Genomic DNA, 27,262 nt, shown 5'->3' with positions numbered 1-27,262 from the left:
AGCCTTTGGTCAAAGAAGAAATTATAAGAATTTATAATTGTTAGAAAAGAACAACATAAACTGAGTGTATGAGAAAACTGGCTGACAGGTGAGGTGGAAACACAAGCTGGCAGATCACAGCCTTTCTCAGTCAATTCAAGAATGTGTTGACAACTAATGGAAGAGAGGAAAGACTCTTCTCTTTCACTCTTTTTCTAAGTTGTTTCCATTGTCATCAGCAAAACAGCACGTAATGGCTTAAGTGCAGAATACTGAAATATTAATTCCTGTGCCCTAGTTTTCTGCTCTGTGCACTCTCCTGAAGTGTGATAAGTTACTTATTTTGGTTGCCTGATAAAAAATTGATCAATTCTGGCCAGTGGAAACCTCTTAAAAAGTCTGGTTTTACTCAAGTGTAAACTCAAAACCCAGCACCGCAAAGCAGCTTTGGTGCATTCAAAAAGTAGAAAAGCACAGTGCAATATCACAATATCACACATGAGATACAGTTTTCAATAAATTATACTGAATTATAGTAATTCTCTCAATGCAAAAGATTATTAAGTCTGAAAATTTTACACAGATGAAGACAAACTCAGAATAAATATTATAACATTCACAAAACTACCTGAAGCATTCAGCATGTCTTTCCTTCTGTGTATTCAGGCTACTCTTTCCCAGAGTTTACCTACTGATTTATCAATCTCAAAAATTAATTATAAGCCAAGATCAGTACAGCTTATTTCCCATTAGTTTTAGGAATAACGATGACTCAGTTTTCTCTTTTTTTTTATTCAAAGCTGAATGCCCAGTTTTAAATCTGCTTTCACTTGCCTTCTGAGGTTTGGATTTTTCCATGTTTATTATAGGAACAGAGTTCAAAATCTCATATTTTCATAATAAAAGCGTCCCAGAATGACTTAATAAAAAGTTGGTATTATTTATGTATGGTTTGGACTTGCAATTTAAAGTCAGTATCTTCTCTGATTAAGAGTCATTCTCAAGGGTGAGCATAAGAACTACTTTCATCTTCAGTAGAGCAATTTCAAAAACTGGCCTAGGAAGCCGTATGCTATTTTAAACAAAGTAGTTGTACTTCAGTCTCTTACTGAGGATTACAGACTAATTCACACAGAAATTGCACTGTGGGCAAAGTATTACTGATAATTCCTATTCAGCTAAATTACAATGAAAACTTTACTGCCTTGGCTTCCTCATGGCAGTGTTGTCCTCCTAGAAGGTGATCATTAAAAATCCCAAAAAGTAAACAGCCTATGGCTCCAGATGCTTCACCCAGTCATCCAATGCCTTTGACCCAGTGTTATTTCAAACCTTAGCAAACCTTCTTATGGTGAATCAGTTTAAAATCTGTGAAAACAATTAAAACACCGCCATATTTTAAGATGGTCTATAGCTTTCTAGTTTTTATAGAGTTTATTTGCAACCTTTAAATATGCTTTCAGAGTTATTATTAGTTTTCTTATTCTAAAAATTCTCTTGCTGTTCTGAGAAGTTGTTCTTTTTTTGTTTTTCAACTCTTAGGAAGTTAGGTCACCACCTCTACACCTGCCTAGTTACAGCATTAGGACAGACACACATGGAAGTGTTCATCCCTGAGCAGTTTATTTCTTCTCTTCTATGAATATAACATCATATTGAAATAAAAACTAAAAAATAAATCAGCATGGGGGGGGTTATTTCTGTATCTAATTCTGCCCAAAGCCACAGTCATTGGCAAGAAAAGTTCTAACCAAGTTTACTTTTACCTGTAAAACCATAACAACAAACAGATTACACAGGGACTCAGAGAAAGCTGTCATTTTTCTGCTGTGCTATCACATGCACATATAAAAGCACACTTTCCAGTGATCAGTAGGCAGTGCCTTCTACTTAAATCTTGCAGATTAAAGCATAAGACTATTTTGTTTTCAGTACATCAGCTGTGTTTTCAGCCCCATACCCAGCAGCCTTTGGCTTCTCCAGTGACACTGATAATCTGCCATATGTGGCACGTCCTATAGCAGCACAGCCCTAGAGAGATTGGACTGAGATCAACAACATTGTTTGTTGTAAAGGGCATTGAGAATCTGACAGATGGCAACAGCTGGGTCAAATTCGATTCAAGGGGGGACTTTTTAATCAAAAATTTTATACAAAGCGTATGGGGCTTTTCATCGCATATGATTTCTCCCTCATTGCACACCATTTCCACTGCCTTTCATGATGCTGTTCCGAGCAGGCAGTTCCCACAGAACAGCCAGTTGCCACAAATAAGGACAGCATAAATGGATAAACATTCATTTAAGTCAACAGAGCTGCATAATTTTGCCCTTTGGCCTACCTATAGTTTTAGTGAAACGCTGCAGAGGTGAAGCCCTGGGAGAAGAGGCCACACAGAAACACAGCTCTCGGCTCCAGTGGAGTTGCCAGTTGGGATGCAGAAGCTTTGCTGTCCTAAATACCGTGTTCTAGTCCAAAAACACCTAGAAGCTAATGCTAAATTACTGTCATCCTTTCAGTTCTGGCATGCCTATTCATTATAGTGTTACAGAGCATTTGATTTCCGTGCTCTGGATTCCACATCAAATACCACGTTAGCTCTTCCTGCCTTCATTCATGGCTTTTTTCATTAGCACACCTGGAAGCTCTCCAAGGCAAGCATCAGTGAGGAGCTGAAGTCTCATCAGAAATATCCATCAAATCTGTCACATGTACTAACAAATCAATCAAGTACCAATGCACCTTTCAAAAACTTTTTGAGCGGCTGGTTAAAAAGTGACCCACCTGACTCAAACTTTCCAACAAAACACTCTGGGCCTGACACACTGTGGTTATTATATCCACTGCTGCAGAATAACAGTTACTTAAATTTCTTCGTCATATAGCAGAAATAAGTTAATTTTAAATGCCTGAATTAAATTTAAATTTAATTAATAATTCTAAATTAATGAGTTAAATTTAAATATAGTTTTCCTATGAAGATTAATTTCTATAATAGGTTGGTAATTGCTCTCATTTGTGAATCCAAACTATTTTCCTCTTGTTTTAAAACTAATCTAAAAAGCAAGTAAGTTATAGTCCGTCATGATTTTTAAAAATTAAGGAACAAATCAGAAACTTAAAAATTCAACTCACATTTTCAAAGGTAATGTAAGTCTGTTTTGCCGTAGTTATCTTACCTTGCTAATTGGCACACTGGAGTCACTTTCAAACAAGTAACAGTTATCACTTAGAAGAGCTAGTTCTTTTTCTCTCAATCTTTGTATTATTTTCTAATCTTCACAGAAGAGACAATGCTATAAGTGAAGGAATTGTTCTGTGATGCGAATGAGTTTATTACAGAAGTAGTGTAATACAAGTGTGTGTGTATATAACAGGCATGTGCTGGTTAATTGTGTCCAAAAGATGCTATTACAGCACAGAAATTTTAAAATCATGTGCATCCTAAATGTCTATAACATACCTACCTATATTTTACCTATTCGTGCCTTCATGGGTTTTCACTAAGAACAGAATGCCTCAAATTCAGGGTCATGGAAGGGCACGACAAACAAATCAATTTACAATCCATTAGACTGAAACAAGATATTGGGAGTGTGGTGGGACCCAGAGGGGCTGGAAAGAGAGCAAGAATCCGAGTGAGACCATGTAGCTATCCAAAGAAAAGGATCAGGGCATCAGGAAGATGACTGAAGCTGTTTAGAGAGTATTGGTTGGTGATTTCACACCATTTAAACACACCACTGTGTCCTCCTAAATTAAACATGCCTGAGCCAATTAGCTGGGCAACTCTAATTTGCCATCATGGCAGGAGCAGATGATAATGAGGGCTCTGTAGAGCTTGTGAGGTGGCAGATCTTGAAATAGTGCAAAAGACTCAGCAAATGATATATTCAGTTTTCTCAAAAACTTCTGAACTCTTTTTGTTCTGATTGTCATCCCCCTTGTGATGAAGGAGGCAACAAAGCAAAAACATCTTAAATTGTCTCCACTGTCCTCTCTGCACTGCCTTTCAGTCTGAGAAACAGGAGTCATTCTGACAGCAGAGAACATGTAAAATAAGACAAAGACTTGGTCCATTTAATACAAAAGCATCAGGTTTCACTTTTAAATGAAAAGGTTGTTTCTGAATCACTGAACAAAATTCCTATGCACTAGCCCAGTGTCACTGGCAAAGAACCCAATCAGTGTTGATCCTAAGAGATTCTCCAGATAGCTGGAATAAGGTTAGGTATTTCTAATTGCGCCATTCTTTTTGCTTGGGACTGTGTTTTCAATTATAAATGTATTAGATCTGATACTCCTAGCCAGCATGCAGATTCATATCCTTTGGAACTATTACAGTGTAATTTTTTAACCAGTAATCCAGAGCAACAGGCACTTAGATGACATCTGGGTGTCACTGCGGCAGGACACCTTTAAAAGAAAGTTTTATACTATTTAACATGGGACAAAGAACACGCCAAACTGGCCAAAGGGATATTCCATACTGTATGTGTATAAACCAGGGGGAAAGATGGCCAGGGGCTGCAGCTTATGAACTATCATTGGTTATCACTTGGATATTCTAATTCTGTTATTATTTTCTTTCCTTTTCTGTTCCTTTAAACTGTCTTTAGCTCAACCCACGAATTCTCCATGTTTTCCCTGATTCTCTCCCCAGTCCCATTGGGGTGGGGGAGTGCAGGAAAAGCTGTGTGGTGTTCAGCTGCCTGCCAGGTGAAACCACAACAAGATCAATAGAACATAAAAGGTCAGAAGGGAGATTATGTGCAGTAAAAAGTCCATTATATCTTGTAATAAAATCTTTCCTGTAAAAAGCTATTTAAAATTAAGAGTAAATTAATATATTGCATTTAACATGAAACAAAGACAGATGTCCAACAGCATGATAAGTTTGAATCCCTACCAATCTCTTGCATAACCAAAATTTTCACACAATGACAGTTAACCAGAAAATTAAGTCCCACTGGTAGACAAATTTCCCAAATGATTCAATTCCAGATAATATAGGTTCTTCTTAAAGTAGTATTCAACTATTTATTTAAAGATTGCATTGAAAATATTTTAACATGTTTAACCATTAATTTCATCTCTCATAAGCTGCCATATTACTGAGAGGTCTGATATTAGTGTCTACTCATTTTTAATACACTCTAAAAACCACTGGGACAATGACAACTAAACGAGTACTTATATGCTGTCAAGGTTCACAAGAGACATGTGGCCTCTGATGACTGTTATGTGATTACAGTCAATCCAGAACTGCTGTACAAGATAATTCACTCTGGGTGTGAATCCCTGCCAGGGTGTTCACTCAATACCATGTGGTCATTTTGCCCTAAGAGTGAACTGCACGAGTCACTCTGCTGTCAGCTGTCTTCAATGTACTTTCTTCTGATTTTTATAGGGGCACAAAACACATAAAGAACATTCATGGTTTAGCAGTCACGTGAAGTTAAACCACTGGTATTAAGGATTTTTATTCATAACTAATATTTTATAAGTCTCCATTTTTTTAGTGTACTGTACATAGCTGTACTACTTGAGAGTGAAGAGAATAGGGCGAGTGGAAGGCGTCCCTGCCCATGGCAGGGGATGGAATGAGATTACCTTTAGGGTCCCTTCCAACCCAAAGCATTCTGTAATTCTGTGATTCTCATACCCAGTGCAGCAAGAGTATATGTGACTGTGTAATAGCTGAAATAAGGATCCTGACAACCGAATATACCAGATACACTTGGCTGTGTCTGGTGTTTCCACACGATGTAGCTATACCAAAACAATCCAGCCTCTCTGGATTTGCAGATATCTTAAAATGTAGGCAATTAATTTTTTTAAGTCCCTTGAAGCCTGCTTTAACAAAATTGCATGGAATGAAAGCCAACCAAAACCTAGATATTTTATTAGCCCTGTTGTTCTTAATATGTCTCCTCAGAAAACCCAGTCAATTTTTAAAGCATTTCTCTCAGTTCTCCTTGCTGCCTCACTGTATCTCAGTGGGATCAGTACCATTCACAACAGCCCTGTGACATTTCCCTACACATGCAACGTGATTAAGAAAATACTTGGTTCTTTACATCATCTGTTATCATCATAAACAATTGGGTATTTTATTTCTTGATATTAAATCCCTAATGGCCAAGAACAAACACAGATCTATTCAACAATAAGTATATCTAATTTGTTCCACATTTTTAGTACAAAACAGGACATATTTAATTTCTTCTTCGCAAAACAGAACCCCAAGACTAAACCCTCAAGAAATTATTTTTTTAATTTTGAGAACCAACAACCTTAAACACTTCTCCACAATGCACCCTATCTCAGCAGTCTTCAACGTTTTTGTAAGAATACACTTCCCCACTCCACTATTTGCCAAGAGTTTCTCTTCCTGTCTCTGCTGTGCCTCAGTAATGCATCTGCCTGAGCAGCTGGCAGCTGTGACAGACACAGAGCTGTGTAACCACACTGATGGGCATCTCTGGCACAACTGCTCACTCGGGTTCAACACCCACACTAATCCAATTGTTACACCTACTAAAAACATACTACACACCTATTTCACAAAAGATTATGGAACAGAAGACAGCAACAGCTGACAGTAGCAAATCCTCCTTGTGCTTGGTGCTGCACTCAGAGACTGTTCAGGGCTCTGTGATCATTGAGATAAAAGCACTTACAAGATTTTTTTTTTTATACAATCTAAACACACAAGAAAAAGGACAGTGGAGGAAACCACAGATCAGGAAAACAAATTGGTTTGACCCATTTCACACAGCCAGAAACAGGACAATTGAGTAGAAAATCAATGACCTAAACCACCTGTCCAGAGTTTGAATTCTTTATATTCTCCTTCCCAGTTTTGCTTCATGAAAGTAGCATCACATACATTTTTAAGGCTGCCCTAGCAAGCAAAGGGATCAACAGCACTTTGAGGCTATTGAGAGTATCTGTTCTAGTCCAGAAAAATAACTTTTTTTTTTCAGTTGGGAGTGAAAAACAGCAGGTTTAAAGGAAAGGGGAGTTTCTTAACTATTAGTTCCACAAGAGAATCATTGGCCTATAAGCACAAGAAACTCTAAAGACTAAATAGTTATCTATTTAGGCTGTTCTTTTAAAATGTTTTTATTATTTAGAAACCATTACAGACAAGTGACATGTCCCTGCTCCTTACACTGACTCAAGTAGGTCCATTCTGAGGAATACATTTCAAAGCCTTTTGATTTTATTTTTAAAGCAAACTGGAATCCTGTGGTGCCAATTTTATTGCAGTAAACTTTTAAGTGGTGAAAATTTCAAGTTCATTTGTTACGTTACTAACACTTCATGGTATTATAATCTATTTTTTAACACTTCATAGTATTGTAAATTATTTTTCTAAGTCTTTATAAATAATGCTTCATGCCTTTACAAGCAATCTATTATAATATTCATCATCATTCACCTAAGAACATGACAACACAGGAACACACACATAAAAGGAAATATTTATGTAAAGAGATAGACATCACTGAATTAATGGAGAGACCATGGAAGGGATGAAAGCGTGAAGACAGATATTAGAGGGGAATTTGCATCATTTGACTCAGTTGTTTATTCCTTTCTTGAGCCCTCTCACTACTTCTTTCAGCCCTCCCTCTGAGAGACCTTTATGTTACTGTAATACTGGAAGTAAAGATGGGCACAGCTAAGGAATTCTCAGGTTGACATACTTCTGAAAGCAAAAATGAACAGGTCAAGTTTACTGCTTCTTGGATATCCAATAATGAAGAGAATCAAACTATACAAAATGAAAAATTGTACCAGGGGTATCATTCTTGCTTGTTTCAACCTATTCCCTGTCCATCTTCATGCCTTGCAGTTATTCTCGCTGGCATGATTTTTAAAATAGTTTCATTTATATCAATAAATGTTTGAAAATGTTTATTCTACCTGAAATTGTAAAAACTGAGGCAGTTATGATATCCACTGCAAGTTTAATGATGAGGTCTAACTACAGAAGCTTTACATTTTTCACCTGCTCACACCTATTTGGTGAGCACTTATTTTAACATATGAGCCTGTTCAAACCTAAGGCAGCCCTCAATGTATCACTCAAACCAGAGTAAGAGAACTATTCCTCATCCTTTTTATCTCCAAACAGATACATTTCCTTTGCCGTTCTTCCTCTAACGTTCAGAATTTAAAGTCATTAAGGAAACTTCTCTGATTTTAGAGAACAGCTGAGAAGAGTAGATTCCTCGCTTAACTGCATAGCAAAAATAACATCTCAAAGCAAGTTACAGACTTAATTCACTCCAAAACATTCCATGGCAGAGAAGAAAAAAATTGTTAAAATAGTGTCTCAACAAAATAAATTATTTTCTGCAGCTTTTAAAATGTTTTCCTGAAAATAAACAGGTAACAAAGGCAGTTCATTGAAATAAATGACTTCAAATTTCCACTACAGATTCAAGTACATTGTTCACAGTGTACTTTTTAACTAAAAGCAATGGTACTCAGACAGAAAGGCTTCATTATTTTCAAAGAAAGAGTGTGAGACAAAATCTACATCCATAGTCAGAGCAAAATAGCAGCTACCAATTTTTGGACCTATAGGCTTAGCAATTCCAGTACTTCCCACTTAGGTTTATATCTAGTATTCTGAACAGCCCAGAAGTTTATTAACTCACACTATTTTCCTGGTAACATCAGTTCTAACTTGTTTTAACAAAACAGTGTTTTACTTAAATGCTTATTTATTACAGTTCGTGCCAGATTCTGACCCAGTCCTATTGTGCAAGTTTGCATATCCACAGTAAAATCCTGCCCTATTTGTCAAAAGATCACATCTTATTTATAAAGAAAATTACTCAAAACCACTTCCAATTTATTTCAAATCAGTATTTTCCATAAATAGTCTTAAAGTCCAAGTGATTATCAGACTGGAATTAGGTGATTATGCTACTTTTCTTTCTTTCTAGCTTCAAGTAATTTAACATATTTAGGTGTAATAAAGTTTATTTCAATGTTGCCATTCATTATTCATTTAACCTGCCAAAAGCAACTTCCATTCACTCTCCAGGCATTTAGGTCTCATTTTCTTCCTAACCAATTACTCCTGCAATGACAGACCACTTAGCAGCTCCTAAAAGCTCCATTAAAACAGCCTGAATCCTCGAACCTTTAGTCTCCTTTGGAGACATTGATGTTGCCTATTATTATTTCACCACTGTAAAAGCGACTAAGAAAAATAATCAAACTTACATGAAACTTCAAGAACAAAAAATAACCAAAACCCTAAATCCCTCATCTCTGAACTTCAGGGACAAACCAACAGAGGTCACTGTCAAAGTGACTGATTTTTTGGTGCATTCTAAATCTGAAACTTGAGCGTGTATCACTCTACCTTTACTGGACAAGGAGCAGCATCCCTAGACCAAAAGCAGCATCTCTGGACCTGATTGTGATATTGCCAATCTTTTATTTTTCCTTAGGTTAGGATCACTATGAAGAGATTCTTTTTTGCCTTTGAAGGCTACATCCTTAACTAATTAAGCTACATTAATAAATGTAAACTTCAAAAACAGAAGTCAAAAAATTATTAAAAAAATTTTTAGAAAAAATTGCAATACTCCATGGCTTCACTTGAAGTTCAGATTTTTTGATCATGCATAGTTTTCACAGAGAAATATTTAATACCAATTAATTCTGGGCATCATAAACTGACAGCATGTTTTAAGTCTGGCTGACAGTGAGTTTGAAATTATAATATTCAGAATCACAATTTTAAAATAATTTCTGTATCAAAATTATGTGCCAAATACATAGCTTCTGTTATTAATGCCACTGCTTATCAATGCAAATAAACAAATGGGAAGGCCAGACAGCTTCACAGTTTGAAGCAGAGAAATGGGATTTTGTTTTCAGCCCCTGGGTGTAAGTGGACTGACAACTACTGGATTTGCTGTGGTGCAGCTGGGAATACACAGTCCTCTGAACTGCTAAAATAACAAAGATGATCTGAGAGAGCTTGTGGTTGCAGCTTGTGGTTTAGTGAATATTCTGACATCCTCCTTGGCTAGGTTTTATTGTCTCCTTATTCTCTCTAGTGGTTTCAGCAGAGCCAAAATACAGCCAGAGACTGGGACTCCATCTGCAACTGCTTCTGAGACACAGATGATTTGTCTCTGTGGAGGCAGGAACATCTGACCTCGCTTAAAAAGACTATCTACAAATTTATCAAGAGCATAAAAGTAGCTTAAGACGTAGTGGGCCCAACTCACTGGTTGAATTATCCAGCTTAACATTAACACATTGCACTCAAATGCAAGTCTGAAAATGGTGACACAGAGATGAGTTCAAGGTAAGAAAGAGCATCCATCACCTCATTGTTCTGAAAGTTTCCCCTTATTTCTGTGCTTCAGGTCTGTATCAGACAGCAGAAACCCCACCCCACCCCATGCTGCTTAAGATGCTCACAGTGCTTTTAGAGAGAAATATAAAAAATTGCTTAGAGAAAAAAAAAATGGGAATACTCTGCTCCTCTGCTCTGCCTAGCTATTGTGGATAGGACTAAAACTAATGGGCAAAAACTGTAGTACAGAAAGTTCGGACTAAACATCCTGAAAATCAGTGAGCATGGTGAAGTGTGGAACAGATCGCCCAGGGAAGCTGTTGCATCTCTGTCACTACAGATCTTTAAGATTAGTACAGAAAACTATTCATCAGGAATGACAGAGGAATAAAGGGTCCTGCCTTGGGCAGGAGGATGGACTGGAAGCATCCTGAAGTTTCTTTCAGATCTATTTTTGCACAACATTGCTGAGGAAATGTTGTTGCTCTTATTGAAATGCAGATAGCTGTCCTTTCCAAAAGCCTTCCGTAATCTTGCAGCATTTTGTGAGGGCTCTTGCTATCACAGAAACAGAATGCTGTCAAATTGATTTAGTGGATCTCACCTTGTTTCCAGCCAAACCACCCCTAAGCCTGAAAGTCAAATCCTTGAAGTGATTACCAGCCTCTTCACCAGAATGTGAGCTGACTGTTGTATGGCTGAGCCTGCAGGTTGGTGTAAGATTAATTGAAGTCACATTCCTTCTTTTGGGTGCATTTTATTATATGTTTTTCAAGAGAGATTCCTCTGATGGATTTTCCTAACTGAGATAATAAGGCCACACTGCACCTACACAATGCCTGCAATTTCTTCAGGTTTTTTTGTGGAATTTTCTTTAGGTTTTGGAGGGGGGGTGTTGACCAAGGAGGTTGGGAGGGGATGGGGAAACGCCTGTGATACCCTGCAAAAGGCTCCAGGCTACTGTGGTGAGTCTAATTATTTTAAAGATCAGTTGTATGTCAACACCAGTGTGTGAAAATCCTTTCCAGGTCAGTGCTTGAAAAACTGAAATATGGAAAAACTGTCATTCCTTCTCACACTTACAAGCTTACAATGGTACTTTTTTGAGCTTTCCTTCAAAACCAGGCGACTGAAAAATATACTTGCATGGAGAAGAGAAAGTGGGTACGTTTATACCATGCTGATTTTTACATATACTTCAATTATTCACAATAAATTCATAAGATAAAGAGACACCAAAAACCATTTATTGCAATCTTGTGAAAGACTTCATGCTCCAGTTATGAAATAGGCCTTAAGAAATGATCACATTTGACAGCCAGCATTTTCACAGGCACATATAGTCCTGTTAGTCTCTCCTTAGTCCTTCCTGGAAACACAGCCCTTTTGAGAAGGTAACTGCATAGAAGATTCCTTTTTCTCCTGTCATCATCCTTGATGTTAAAAATTATACAGAGGTGGGAAAAAAAGGGCAGATTGTAATAATTTTCTCTTGTGACCACTTGGGTTTGATGTGCACCATAATGTGTATCCTACTAGAAGGGGTTGACAGACTTACTTTAGTAGCCACGGTGATGAAAAAAGCACAGGTACAGGGAAAAACATTAAAGTTTCCGTAAGAGAAAAAGAAAATACTGTTTACAGTTTAGAGAAGGTCTATGCCACAAGTAACATTAAAATTAAAAAAACAGGAATAGGAAAATGGGTATGGAAAACAACTGAAAGCACTAAGGGCAGACAAGAATCACTGAATAAAAAATGTGTCTTAATAGCTCACTTCTGTTGTTGTGCTTAATAACAAAGGGGTTATTTGGTGAAAGATTATTTGCTCAGGTGAAAAATATGAAATGCATAAACTACTTGTGCACCAGGGCAATCAACAGGGGCAAGGTGGTCTGTGCAGTGCTCAAAGCATCCCTGATAATACACAGCTTGGAGCTGGAAAACTAACACCACTTCCAGGCTGAACTTAGAGCCCGTCCTGGTTCCTGTAAGGCAGAGCTGTACAGCAGAGCTGTGCCTTCCTGCCTGGAAAGGACAGTGCAATCCCACTATCTGCTAGTACCTGCTGTGGGTAGTGCACATCTTGTCTCCAGCCCTGGGGAGCACAGTGCCAGGCCATCTGCAGATATCCCTCACTGTGGTTCCCAAAGTACAATGCAGATTATTTGGAGACAAAGCCTCAGTGAGACTCAAAGTCTCCAGTGAGGCCCCTGAGCACTCATTTTGACATGCCAGACTTTCTGGCTTGAGATTACTGCTCCTCCTTGCTGGAGATCTCCTGCCTTGGCCATAAACATAAGGACTCCCTACCCTTCCTTCCACAAGTTAAGCATGGATCCAAAAGGACTACACCCTCACTAGCAAGATAAAAATATGGAATAAATAACTACAAATAATAGTAAATGTACAATCTAAATATGCATTTCACCTATCATGACTTGTCATATGTTTCAATGATAAACACTGTAAATTTCCCTAAACCTGTCCCAGATGGAGGAGGAGCACTTAAAAGAGAGTAAACTAAGAAAAGTAGAGAGATCCACATAACATCTGCCCACATAACATCCAGGTATATATTCAGGTATCCCCCAGGAACATCAACCTCATGGTTATCTTGATGTGCTTCCTGTTAGTTCCATTTTGTTTCTGTAGAACTTAAGCACATGTGCAAAGTGAAAGGATATACAGCAGCTGGGTTGGGGTTTGTTTGGTTGGTTTAGGATTTGAGTTTTGTTTCGGTTTGTTGGAGGGACTCATTTGTTCAAGGAGATCTAAGTAGATATCTCTGCAGAAATCAAAACCTGCCCTGATATATTGTCGAATCTGGGCCTATTAAAAACAACCAAAACAACAAAAATGTAAAATGTTTCTAAATACTATATCTCTTTTCTTCTGCAATATTTGGACAAAATACTGAAAATATTAACAGAGTGATGGTAAAGGAACTGCTGGAGCTCTGATTCTGTTACAATGGAAGACTGATATATTATACTGTACAAAAAGTTTTTCAACAGTTAAACAAAATATGGCCATAGAAGATACACCACGTTACCTCACTATTAAATGTACAACTACTGAGTATTGTTAATGCTGTAGCTGTATCTATTTCAGCTTTCTCCCACTAAATACACTAGAGAAACTGAATTTTCCATAAAAACCTACAATAAAATTAATGATATTATGAAACCAAATAAAACTACATGATACTTAAGCAGAAATTAAAAGAGAAACAACAAATTCCTCCAACAATTAAAAAAGGTAAGAGTGTTTAAAAAGAAGCACATGTTTTTCCAAACATGTAGGGAATCCAAGTGCTTCAAGGGAATTAAGGGTTCAATCAGTACTTTATTATTGCAGATCACTAGGCCAAATGTACCATATTATCTGGAAATGAATCATTAATATCAAGGAATACACAGAAAGTATTTTCGCACCTAGACACTTCTTATATTATAAATAATTCAAATCAATAAACAAAGATAAATTAAAATACTGTCTAATGTAATCACATAAGCCAGTCTAAGTTCAGTACTTCAAAGGAAGATTTTCTACATGAAAAGTAAATCACTGCTTAATGGAAAACGTGTTGATTCTCCCAATGTAAAAAGTGAAGAAAATAATTAGGCTACCAAACTCCCAGTCAGCACAGTTTGCAGTGTCAGTGAAAGCAGCATGATTATCGTTCCTTTAAGGATCCCAGGGGAATGCAAGCAAAAGAATATCCTTAGTAATAGAAAAATTTAAAAAAATAAAATGAAAAGGGTATCTTTTCACTAGGAATCAACCTTCATTCCTAAATAGCTGTACCTGAAGATTTCACAAAAAGGTTTAGTTTAGCAAGGGTTTCATCTAAGTTTATATTATTGTTCAACACAAACATTTGGAAGAATGAATTGCACACACATGTGGAAGTTACCAATATAACACAAAAGTGGTCTCAAATACAATACAGAATACTGCTTATCATTCAAAAATAACTTGGAAACAAGCATTTTTCCTCAGCTACAAAAAGTAATAACTAATTTAGGACACCTTATCCTGCACATCTTTGTATGAAGTGACCCTGCTTTGATTTTAATTAGCACCTCCCAGTTCAGGGCTGGCTGTTTGTGTTTGAATGGACACTGATTATGCCTCTATTAGCAAATAACTCTGTGCCACGGGAAGGGATCAGCAGGTAAAAGGGTTTCATACCAAGGCTGCTATACCAATATGCACAAGCTGTTTGAGACTTTTACCTCTGACTAAATAGAGCTCCCTCCACTGAACATCCCCAGTGGATGAGAAAGAAAAGGGTTCTGTGCAACAAAGAACCATGGGGCACTATGACTCACAAACAAATCTTGATATTAAATTGCAGTTCAATATATAAAAAACATTTGTGAATCCCTCTTTGGCAGGGTATGGATTGATGCCAGTAGGTGCTTTTGGGGGAAAATGTCTAATAACAGTTCTTTCATGATGCTGTAAAATGCTGTTTGGGCCAAGCACTTGGACTTGCTGCTTACTGAGCATGACTGTACTCCATAAGAACAAGGATCCTTATCTTACTAGTCCCTTTCCTTATATGAGGGACACTCTTAGGCAACAGCATGTTTTTGGCAAGTGCATCTTTTGAGGATCTTCAAAACAGCTGTCAAGCCTCACTATTCTCCTTCTTCTTCAAAAAGAAGAAAATGGAACAGGGAATTTAAAAGAAAACCTACTTCACATGCAAAAGTACTCTATTCTGCTTAAGGAACTCCATAATATGACAGAATAAGTGTCAGGAAAAATAGACTTAACACAGATGAAAACTTCCGTACGACACACATCTATCATGCAGCAACCTGAGCAAAAATCTTCAAAAACACCATTAAAATTTCTGTCCAAGCCTTGGCAGTTATAAAGTACTCACACAGTAACACATGATTTGAGCAACTTTAAATATTTGTCACACAGTTTTTGCACGGCCAGGGAGAAGAATAAGAAAAGAGAAAGCAGGGGCTGTTGTTCCTGAACAAAATTAACTATGCATTGTTACTTTAAGCAACTATAATGACTCATTTCTATAATGGGAAATTCAAATTTAATTACAGAAATATTGTGTTTTATTAAAAAATGTGTCAATAGTGGAAGCCTGCTGTATTATGCTGTTAATAATCTCTTTTTTCTTGAAACAAATGAGCAGACACATCCATTGTAAGAGACACCTCATTTCAAGGTCTGTGGGCCAATGGTCAGGTCCTGAGTACTCAGACACAGCCTTTACACGACCTTCACACGTCCTTCAAATTACATCATCTCTGCACTGCAAATCCCATCCTTAAAATGCTAATAAATTCATACTACAATCCACAAGCTCAAGTGCTGCTGCCAGTGTATATTCCTACCTGCAAAGGGAACAGGTGCATCTTTGTCCAAAGCAACGAGGGGAGGATCCAAAATTACAGTGTCATTGTTCTCAGTTATGATTCCGTGGTAAGATGTCTCAATCCAGGGTTTGTGTTTGTTCACTGGAAGAGAAAAAACACGCCCAATTAACTTGGTTTGTGTTTTACATGCATTTAGCTCATTTTATTTTTAAAGAGAAATTATTTACCATATGCCCAATATCAATGTTATCACTCAAAAGCCACTAAAAAAAGCCCAAAGTACTTCATAAACATTCAAATATCAAAACAAAGTGACGTGTATTGTACAGTAATTCACTGACAAGAAAAACACAAACATCCCTCCAATTAAGACACCAAAAGCAAAACACAATTTTCAAAGTCTTTTTAATGTGTTCTCAATTGTCAGACATAATTAGGGGCAGACACTTTAGAAGAAATTGCTTTCAGTTGCAAAGCTCTGATGCAAGAGAAAGGACAACCAGAGAAACACAACTCAACAGGTCACAAAGCCAAGAGAAGGGCAAGTGGGAACATTTCACTCTTGATCAACTGCTCACTTTATTTTTCGAAAAATATCTAAAATAACTTTTGTGTTCTGCACATCATAGACAAAAAATAAACTTCTACATTTAAATCACTTTTATGAAAGCCTCCACCTTTTTCATTTATGAAAACCAGTTTTACTTATGCTTAAATGGGATCTCAAGTTTTTCTAGAAAAACCTGTCCTTCAAATTCAGCTTTAGAACATTTGGATATATCTGGTCTTGACATACAAGGAAGATCACACAAAAAGACACTTTAAGGAGAGGCTACCCCACTTATCATCATATTGTTTTATTCCTGAACCTCTTCCATGTTCATCCCTCTCACCATCCATCTAATATTTTTTGGTAAGTATAAAGATACAAAATAAAAAGGAAGGGGAAAATGTAAGAGGCTTAGCTTTGCTATGCTTATAAAGAGCATTTTCTTCTTGCAGCCACAATCTGAACATTCTCTCTTTGGAGTTCCTACATAAGTAACACAACGGTGATAGTTAAAGAAATTGCAATTTGAAGGATGTTCTCCCCCAGGCAGGAGGGAGCACTTCACTAAGGAATATCTACCACATTGACATCAAACTCAGCTGTAAAGTAATTTTTGTACCTATTATTTAGTTGTGTGTACCAAATGCTGAATAAAACATCTGGCGAGTTAACAGAATTCACCTCAAAGACAGAGAGTTGACACTTAAAGAGAAAAAAATTGAATCAGAAGGGATTATTTAAAATAACCCCGTTACGAAACCAAACAAAATCCACACACACAACCCTAAACTCTTTCCTGCCCTGTCTTCTGTAAAACCCCAGATATCAATGAGTTCCAAGGTTTTTTCCACAGTTTCTTCCTTGTGAAGAAAGTAGCAAAATCCACTATAATAACAGAGGGGGTTCTGGCCTCAGGCACAGAGCTGGGCAATTAACAAATTATTATGTATACTGGATATCTGGCAAAAGCCAACAAATACATTTATGGTAAACTGAAGTTCATTCTCTTTCTTTCTTTCTTGCTGCTTTGTTTAATCCTTAGGACATGGTGGACATTATTTTATATTCTAGCATTTATATGTCAACTTTGAGTTCATTTCTATGTTGCAATGTATCTTCTTTCAGAAGAAAGCACATTTAGCTTCACAGTGGTTGGTTTTGCCCATTTTTGCAATAACTAAGCAACAGGAAGATTAAACTGGGGATGTGTCAGGGAAAGGTGAAATGGAAAATAGGGGTCTCAAATCTCTTCATCTTGTAATGACTGTACAGCCAGAGGAGAGATTGGCGAGTTTATGTAATAGATGAAGGCCAAAAGTCTTGACGGTGTTGAAATATGAGAAGTGATGGATGCAATTTCAGAGCTTTGTATGGCATTTGGGATTCCAGTTTGCAGGGCAGTTGAAATATTCTGCATTTGTTATTTGAATACGTGAATTGCCTGAACATCCAGCCACAGAAACGTGCTGCACTGATGCTCTGCTGTGGCTCAAAGGCTTAGATTGACATGTACTGGACAGAGTTAGAGGGGATCTCTTGATTGAAGACAGACACAATTTAATAATGATGAAATAGTAAATAGGGATTGGCAAGCAAATGGAGTCCCTGCTGGAAATAAAAGTTCAAGTACTTTAATGCTTTTCATTCCTCCTGATTCGGTTAATTGTCTGAGCTCTCACCAAAAAAAAACCAAACAAAACAAACGTCAAAAAAAAACCAAAAAAGCCAAAACAAACAAACAAACAAACAAACCCAAACATAGCCACTAAACAAAACAAAAAATCAAAACCCACCCAACCAAAAATAAAATCCTCCTCTGGATTCTACAGAATTGTTTTAACAGCATTTTGGCTAAAGAAACAGTCTCAGGACACAGTGATTGCAATTCTACTGGCCTTATGTTTTTTCAATTAGTGTCCAATGAGCAATAATGAGTCAAATGAGTGACAGCAACACAATTTCTTAAATCATGTTGGGGTAGGAAGAAAAGAAAGTACATTACAAACATATTCTACAACTTAGACCTAGAGCCTAGAGGATGGTATTAAGAAGAAAAGAACAATAAAACAAAAGCAAAATACAATAAAATCTCAAGTTTTTGCAAGTTTTATCAAATACGTCTCCAAAAGAAAAAATTATGACTATACAAGTTTCAAGTAACCTGTGATGTGGAAATTTTACAAATAATGGAAATCATCCACAGTCTTTGGGAGAGCAAAACACTTCTTTTGCATCAGATGATCTATAAATCTGAAATATTTTCACATCACTAAAATTACTGATCCTTTACGCTGTTTTGGGTACTTGTTTTAAAATAAGAAATCTATAATACTGAGATTACTTGCTGGTGTTCTGGTTCAGGGGGTTGTTCATAGTTTCTCTGCTAAAAGCTGGTAAAATGTTAACAGAGAAACTGCATAAACCACTGTATAGACTCCCATTAGATATTACATTGTAAAAGAAAAACTTTCAAACATGACATGATTAATGAATACTTTAAGTTTCTTACTCCAAGACAAAAGGGCAACTCCAAAACATTAGACTGGTTTAAATCAGTGTTTATCCACAGGTTAACACACCTCTCAAAGCTCTGATATTTTCCTGTCCCTATTCAACAGCTTCAAAATAAACAGAACTTTAAATATTCAATCAGAAGTGTTTTGCCCTGTCTCTTTTGAGCTACTGACTGTACTTCAAGATATTTGAGTCAGATTTTAGGTCAGGTTTCCAAAGCCACAGTAATGCCACACTGCATTTACTTGAAAACCACAACAACAAAGTTTTCCCATGCTATTTATTTCAGGCTATATGAAACTGTATGTTGAAATAAAAAAGAAAAATAAATTTCACATCATTTAAGAAGTTATCTAATTCCAGTTATACCCAGCATTTATTAGAGTCTCTTAAAGATTAACATGTACCTTTTTGAAATTTTTGTAAACTTTTCAATAAGATGGGAACTCTTTTATCTTTAAAATGGAAAAGGCATGAATGGTTAAAAAATATTTTAATGCTTCTCAATAATGCTTACAACAACATTCTATAAAATAAATGTTGATAAAGATGATGGAAGAAATCTATATACAGATTTATGTGAAGTTTCGGGTACCAAGAAAGCAGAGCACTACACAGCAAGCTAAGCTCAAAAGAACAAATAAACTGCATAATCAGCAGATAAGACCTATACAAAAAAATTCTTTTCCCTCTTAAGGTATATTAACTTTAGCACACTTACACTAACTCCAAAACTAAAAAAAAAAAATAAATTATATATATATATATATATATATTATCTTTTTTACCAAAGATCTTTTCTGGAAGCATTTATTTTTTACCTTTTCCTTGCATTCTTCTAGCTCGGTGAAAGCTGAAATCACTATAAGGCTTTTATGAATTCAAACACATACTTAGTTAAGACATACAGATGAAATATACCCCTGCTGTAAGTTGTTTTTCTTTTTTAAACTTGCCTCCCTTCGTGTAATTTATTAGTCATTCATATAAAACCATAATATAAATAATTTATAGCGTCTAGGATAAGGTAATTAATCTTCCTTTATTACAGTTAGAGGTCAATTCATTAAAATTCATATGCACCATTTACACTGTATTTTCCTACTCTGTCCCACCAAAGCTTGTGGTTACAAGCCTTTGGATGTAATTAAACCATAGTGCTAGAAAACTGCCTCTCTGTGTTCCATCTGCAAATGCACTTGGCACATAAAACAACAGAGTAGAAAATGGCAAAAGAAAAACCAACTCATTTTGTAGAGTCTGCAGGAAATCTCATGCCCTCAGGAACATTGTCTTGGAAGTCAGCTTAAGGACAGGCTCAAAAATTAAGCAAAATGATTACAGAGAAAGGCCAGATGTTTAGAACCCCAAAAATACGCTCAACTCCTACATCCTACTCTGGTGCATTTTCTCCATCCTCTGCACAGTGCCCTGGGTTTTACCCCTTCCCTGTGTCACGCTCAAAACCCATCCTGTGACTTGAAAAACATCCAACTCCTGACAGCAAACTCTCCCCCAGCTGTGATTGCACAGAGTATCTCCCGTGCCCCGAGTGGCCCATGGGAAGTTCTGCAGCAGAAATGGAACAAAATCACACACTAGACACTGAAACATCAGCAGTAGGAAAAAAAATCATCAGCCCCCTCCCCTCCTAAGCCCTTTGGCAATTCCCCAACAAGGCCTTTACCCAGAGCATGGCTCTGGGTGCACGAACTCTGTGCTGCAATGCCTGTGCCCTGCCTTATGAGCCTGCAAGACATGCACAGAGCTCTCTGAAGGCAGTCATACTCTGTACATTAAATCTCCCAAGCCTCAATGCCTGTGAACAACAAAGCTGCAATTGGTCAGTGCACAAGCATTATTATAACAGGACTACAATATAGACAAAATGTTGGAGGACATCATCTCATGAGGACAGACATCATCTCTTCTCTAACCCAAGACAGACACTTGTTTGGGGCAGGGAAGGGGGGAGTAGGTGGAAAGCAGCACGTGTGCAAAGGATACAGTACAATGGTATTTGCAAATTTCAGATGGTTTCTGACTGAAATTGCTCAGAAAATGTCACTGATCCAAAAATAACCCATTAAAGAATTATGAAAGGAAAAAAAAAAAAAGTGTGTATTAGAAGCTTTAACTTCAGACACTAGGGCAGATTCAATATGGTCCAGTTAAATCAACTGCTGATTTCTAAACTACAGGGAGATAAAACCCGAGGTAGCAAATTATGAGGGTTAAGAATTGCTTTATGAATGCAAATGTTTTCTTTCCTTTTTTTTCCAGTATAGTACTTTCCTTAGCATACACTTCAGCTCTAAGTCTTTTCATCTGCTAACTTCAGTGATCTTCAGCTCAGCCTGCTGGAATCCTGTCTAAGTGTCAAAGGCCTTCCCCTCAAAAAAACAGCCAAATTGAGGATACTCAGGAAGCCTTTTAAACATGTGCAGAAAATCCCATTAACTTCAGTAAAATACAAAAGTCTGAACTTCATGCCTTGTGCAGTCTGCACTACAAGCAGCAAGCCCTTATCTTGTACAGCAAAAAAAGAGAGTTATTCTAGTGCCCTACTAGGAGGGTACTGCATAACAAATATCCCAATGATGCAGATGACATCCTGACAGCTGCAATGCAGTCCACTCCTCCTTTGGGGTGATACCTTGCTGGGTAAATGCCAGAGTAAGACTTCTGGGGTCAGCAATAGCCAGAGCTCTAGCTCATTTTTCAGGTATTTCATAGAAAATGGCTACTAAAAATAGAATTTGTCCATTGTTAAAATCCTATGACCTGTTCTCTGGATAGTTTTAACAGCCCTGAGCTTTGGATCAAGGAGAAACTTTAAAGGGAAGAGGGTGAGGTCAGAAGATGATTTTTGTCTCACCAATGTGGCCTGTGTCATGTTCATTTTTAGACATCCAAGCCAGAAGTTTTGGACACTCATACCCTTAACAGAAATTTCCCGGAGTCTCCAGTGACTCTCATTTCTGATAACTGAAATACTCCAAAGATTATGTTTTCACTAAGCAAGTCCTCTTCACATAGTTCATAAACGTGACTGTATAGTGCACATGCAACTTTATAATATAATAGACCTTAATTCCTCCAAGACATGTCTCGAGACAGAAACATGGATTTCCTGAATTACCAGCTCCAGAATGGGCCAGGGATAGAAACTAAAGATAGCAGCCAAATCTAAAGTCTCATAAAGTAGCAGCTAAGAACAAAAACGTTCAGAAGATAGGCAGATTTGGGGGCTTAGATCACTAAAGAAATGAGGATTAGGAGCTTGATAAAGAATATAAGGCTTCCTCTGGAAGGCAGAAAAAACAAGGACACGCATAAATGCATTTTCTGAGGAAAAAGAAACCAAGAAGTGGAAACTGAAAATGGTTGAGTAGTAGTACATAAATATTTGCATTTTATAGGATTAAGTCTTTCTCAGCTTTAGAAAAAAAGGCAACATCGGGTAGCTCTATCAGCAGAACACGGAATACTATGTTTCCCTATATACAAAAGAAAATGAAAACTTGCCAGGAACTTTCACATATAAAACACATTTTACATGCTTTGGCAAAGAAAAATTGTAAAGAAGAAATTTGTTCTTCTGTAGCTTAATGCTTATTTCTCCATGTGATGTCATTGCTTGAAATTACTGAATTACCAGTAGTAATGTTCTGGCTTTATTTTTAGATAGATAACTTTAAGTCATAATGCTTTATGTGCTTTTACATAAAATAATAATGTGAAATTCCTGTCCCAATTAAGGCAATGTGCATTTTGACACTAAGTTCAGTTAAAGTAGAATTTATATGATTTATGAAATGTGATTATGAGATGTGAACTCTTTGGAGAACATTTTAACTAAGGAATACATTATGAGCAGTGCATCTCAGCAACATTAAATTACTCAGTGGAGATCCTACAGATAACTTGGCATTGATTTGAACAAGCTGCACAACAAAACTTGTTTTGCATGAAATATACTGCACAAAACAGTCTTCTGGCATAAGCACATTTTCTGGCCCCCAAGAGAAGGCCTTTCAATAATGACAATCCCCACTATCAAAATCTGTTCTTATATTAAAAAAAAAAACAGGGAAAATTTGAAGTGGAAGACTCCTTTGTTAGTAGGTCATTCTTATTACAAGCTAATTTGACCAAAAGCATCAAGTGCCTTGTCTAATGGACTTGATAATATTAGTAATTAGTCACCTGTTGGCTATTTCTAAGTAAAATGACACACACTGCATGTATTCTGATATGTTTAGATGTTCATGTATCTATAAATATGCTTGATTCTCTTGCAAATTTTTTTGTTGTTTTTAGTTTTGAGGTTTGAGTGGATTAATATTAAATTAATATTTATTAATAACCAAATTAATATTAAACATTCAACAAGAACTTAGTAAATGCTTTGGTCAATCCAAACCTGTGTTCTTCAGAAAAAAACAGTGTAGCTTTGAATGTTGTAAAACTCCACTCACAATATGGATATGTAAACCTTCTGACCCTTTCTGATAAGCACATTTTGAATTTTCATATGAATACAAGAATTAGCCTCATCATCACCTTTTAGGTAGCGGACCACATAGCTGTGGGTCTTCATGCTTTGAACTGCCTTTAAGCTTACAAGTTATTTTTATTAATATGAAAGAGATTTCAACTCCTTCATCAATTTTATCTATTGATAGTTGTCAAAACAAATAGACTGCTACCAGTCTTAATACTGAGTCTCTATGCCTCAATATTAAGACCAGGAATATCTTGTTTACTATATCTAAGGAACAAAACTGGAATTAGATGATGAGTCTGTCCCACAATTATGGGAATTTCAATAGCACTTACCTGATTATGTCCTGATAGATGAAAGTCTATCTTTGGGAAAGTATTAGATGGTGTAAAAATGCTTTCATTCATATCATAAGGGCAGAAAATGGTCATAAACAAGTTATGTTTTCCAATATATTTAGTTGTGCTCAAAATCTATTTCATTTATCTTGCTTAATAATGCTGACCTTTAATTCAACAGAGATTTCTTATGTGTAGCCTCATTTCATTTAAAAATACATAAAAGCTTGAGATCCCCAATTTTTAACCCCTCTATAATTTCATTTAACTTTCTTCCATATTTAATAACTCCATGCTCACTATATGAAGTTGCCCCATTCTTACACACTTTAACTCTTGTTTGGACTGAAAGATGTACAGAACATGTATTTATTTTCCATTATGAGAGTTTACAGCATGCATGTAAAATAAACCTGACTCTAGTCCTTATTCCTTAAATAAACAAGAATGGAGTGTCCCCTGAAGAGTTTTTTCAGATGATATCTCAACAGGGCTTCCAGCACAGTGGTTTCATGGACTGGCCACCAGTATCTTGCAAATAATCCAGATATTTCAAGCAATGCTGAGGAACATACAGATCACTAGCAAACATTTTTACCAAGACAGTGTGTTTTCATAGGGAGGGGAGAAAGAAAAAAATTCACTGATTATGCAGAAAAGCAAGAGCAATCCCCCAATAGCACCAAAGACAGACCTCACCAAGGAGTTACAGATCTGCAGGATGCCCTGTTTAACTAAAGAACCAATTTGCATGAATAATACCTCTCATTGCCTGAAATACTAAAACCAGGGAATTCCAATTGCTGCTGTTTCTTCCTATGAATGGTGTCAATTATGACATCCCTAAAATGAACATTGCAGCTACTACAGAACATGAGACATTTTAACATTTGCTGAGCACATTTTCAAAGGTACTAATTTTTCAGCACCTTAGGTTAGCAGGTTTTTTCTTTGTAAATAGTATCTTAAGTTGAAGTTTCAAAAACAATATTAAAGTAACTTAGGTTTTATACAATTATGTCTCAAGAACTTCAGCAATACTCTGTTGGTGTGAATGGCATTTTGAAAAATTCAAAGTTAAAATCCCTATTAGATTATGAGCCTAAAATAAATGAACAAAAACCTTAAGAAATTGTAACCTTTATAAAATTTCATGCCACACTATTTTGATAGCACAGTCTCTTGTGTGCTATCACAAATTTAATCTCACTGAAACCCCAAGCTCCTACAGATAAGCCTTCACATTTGGAAATCTTGGGAAATGAGATAAATCCTAATGCCATGGATTTTAAAGGAGTAAGTAATTTGGGTTTTTTTTAAATAGAAGAAAGTACTGATGTTCATCTTTTCATTATTTGTTCAAAACTACAGCTTTCCATACAGCAGGGGCTTAAGGATATTCCTGTAGAGAGAACCTGACCATATAAAGGACAGGTATTGCTTCAAATTACCTGTCCTTTACTTAATCATGAGAAATGGAGTCCCAGGACATCCATTTGCAAGTGCTTCCCTCTTCTGCATTCAGATATCTCTTAAATCGAAATGTACCTCAAAATAATATGTTAACTGATTGTCCATCCTCACCCCAAACCTCTCAGAATATGCCTTTAAATACTGGCATGTATTACATGACCCCATCCATCGACAAAGTAACAGCTACATTACTATTAGTACCACCAAAGCACAATGCAGATGCCAATTGATGGTGTTTTCTGTCTGTCACAGCAGAAAGCAGGAATGCAGGAAATAACCAACAGGGAGGATAAAGATAACACTGCAGTGTCTTCTGCTTTGGTGGAGTTGGATCCATGACTGTCATTTGTTATAGACACTCTATTTTCTCCTTAAGAACAGATTTCTGGTGCAGAGTCCAACTTCTTTTCACTTTTATACAATGCCTCTTGTGTCCTGACTGAAGCTCTTACACACTCCAATACAAATAATAATCTGTCTACCCCAAAAAATCAATAGGAGAGTGGGTGTTCCAGAAATTCTAATAGTCAAGACCTATGTGTTTCAGGCTCTCCATGAGAGAAGAATGCACATAATTACATGGGCTATATAATCCATACGGAGAGCATATTGACATCCTGATTTTCATAACAATACTGCAGTTTTCAGCCATACTCTAGCTACACTTTAATTTTTTCTAGTTCATTTATTTTCTTTTAAGAGTTTACTATAGACATAGGAATTGCCTGAAATAAATATTTTTTTTAGGCTCTGATGATGTTTCAGATTATAAGCAGCTCTGACTTTATAACACAATGTTTAATTTAATTGTCTTTTACGGTCCTTCTCATTTCCAATGCAGTCTTTATTTTTTCCAAGGCAATCTTCTTTTTTTCTCTCATATATTTCCTACAGATTTAAACCTAAAGTTATGATTCACCCTACTTGAATGGTTTATTTTTTCCTCAAAACTCTCTCACCTCTCTTTTGCATTTCGACCTGAAAATGCCTCTTATTTTCCTTGCTCCCCTCAACACTCTCAAGTGTCTCCTAATTTCTAGATGTTTTGAAACATATCAGTCTATTTACATGGAAATTAAGATTGCCAACAGTTTAGTTTTAAAATGCAAATTCATACATTAGCAAATACTCCTTCCTCATATCAACATCTATGTATTTAAAAAAATATTGAGTACAGGTGGTGCTCAGAGTGAAAGTGTGGCAGAGTTTACTTGTATTAGGAGTCAGAATCACCAAGCACTAAGCCCTGTTCCAGTCAGAGCATTGAACCAACAAATAACATATTCATGTCACCACATGGCTCCAACAACAGCACCAAGATGCTTTTTAGATTTCAGCCTTTTTAGGAATGACAGTAAACTATCAAATCCACTACAATGTAAGACAGCTTTCCAGCAGCATTCCAAGCAACCTCCCTGTACAGTTCTCCCTCTCTTTTTAGCCTGATCATATAAACAAGCGAGGAAGGAGATATCCAAGTACAGGAAAGTGAACCTAGAGATCACTTGAATGTAGGGGTCACCTTTACCCCTCCCTCTGATATTAAGCATAACTGAGGCCATCATTCTGGGCTCTGCATAGCCTTCCATAAGCTGCCAGCAAAATATTACCCTAAGGTTTCTTTTGGGATCTTTCCTTGTTCCAGTAGTTTTTAGTTCCTGTCTTTTAGGGCATTTGTGCCCTATTCAAGCAATGCCAAAACGCTTTTAGACTTGTGGCACGTTGAACAGGGGACCTCACAGTAAACAAAAAACTATGGCAAGACTGACCAATCTTCCTGGGAGTATACAACTACATGGTAAAATCTCCTCCTCATTAAAAACCACAGCAGGGCTGCAGCTGGCTCACACGTGGGAGATGATGGTCCCTCTTCTCTGCTGTGGGATGGGATATTTCACTCACTTGCACGGCAACCAAGTGACATCTGCTACAGTGATTCCTACTCTGCAGATCTTCCCAACAGCAGGCACTGAGATCAGCCACCTCCTCCTCCCCCAGCACAGCCCTGCTGCTTGTCAGGTGATCACATACTCTGGGAACAGGGGGCTCATGAACTCCAGGGGAGTCACGTGTGGCTCATGACTTATGGGCAGCCCCTGGGTCTGCTGACAGGACTACAGCAAATGAAGGGAAATAAAATGATGATGGAAAACTGCTGGTTTGAATCTTGATGTAAAAACATCATATTGTGTTACAGGCTACCAA

General features: G+C 36.9%; 1 protein-coding gene across 1 annotated transcript in view; it reads right to left on the bottom strand.

Annotated features, from left to right (window-relative positions):
• The window catches only part of CLSTN2 (calsyntenin 2), a 333,066-nt gene that overhangs the window by 181,431 nt on the left and 124,373 nt on the right, over positions 1-27,262 (bottom strand). The window contains exon 2 of the mRNA XM_029962672.1: positions 15,694-15,816. The gene's annotated coding sequence lies outside the window, so the exon portion shown is untranslated. The remainder of the gene's footprint in view (positions 1-15,693; positions 15,817-27,262) is intronic.

The sequence above is a fragment of the Manacus vitellinus genome, unplaced genomic scaffold (assembly GCF_001715985.3).
Source record: "Manacus vitellinus isolate BGI_N305 unplaced genomic scaffold, ASM171598v3 scaffold_49_pilon, whole genome shotgun sequence".
Taxonomy (NCBI): Eukaryota; Metazoa; Chordata; class Aves; order Passeriformes; family Pipridae; genus Manacus; species Manacus vitellinus.
This window is presented reverse-complemented; position numbering and strand designations above follow the sequence as displayed.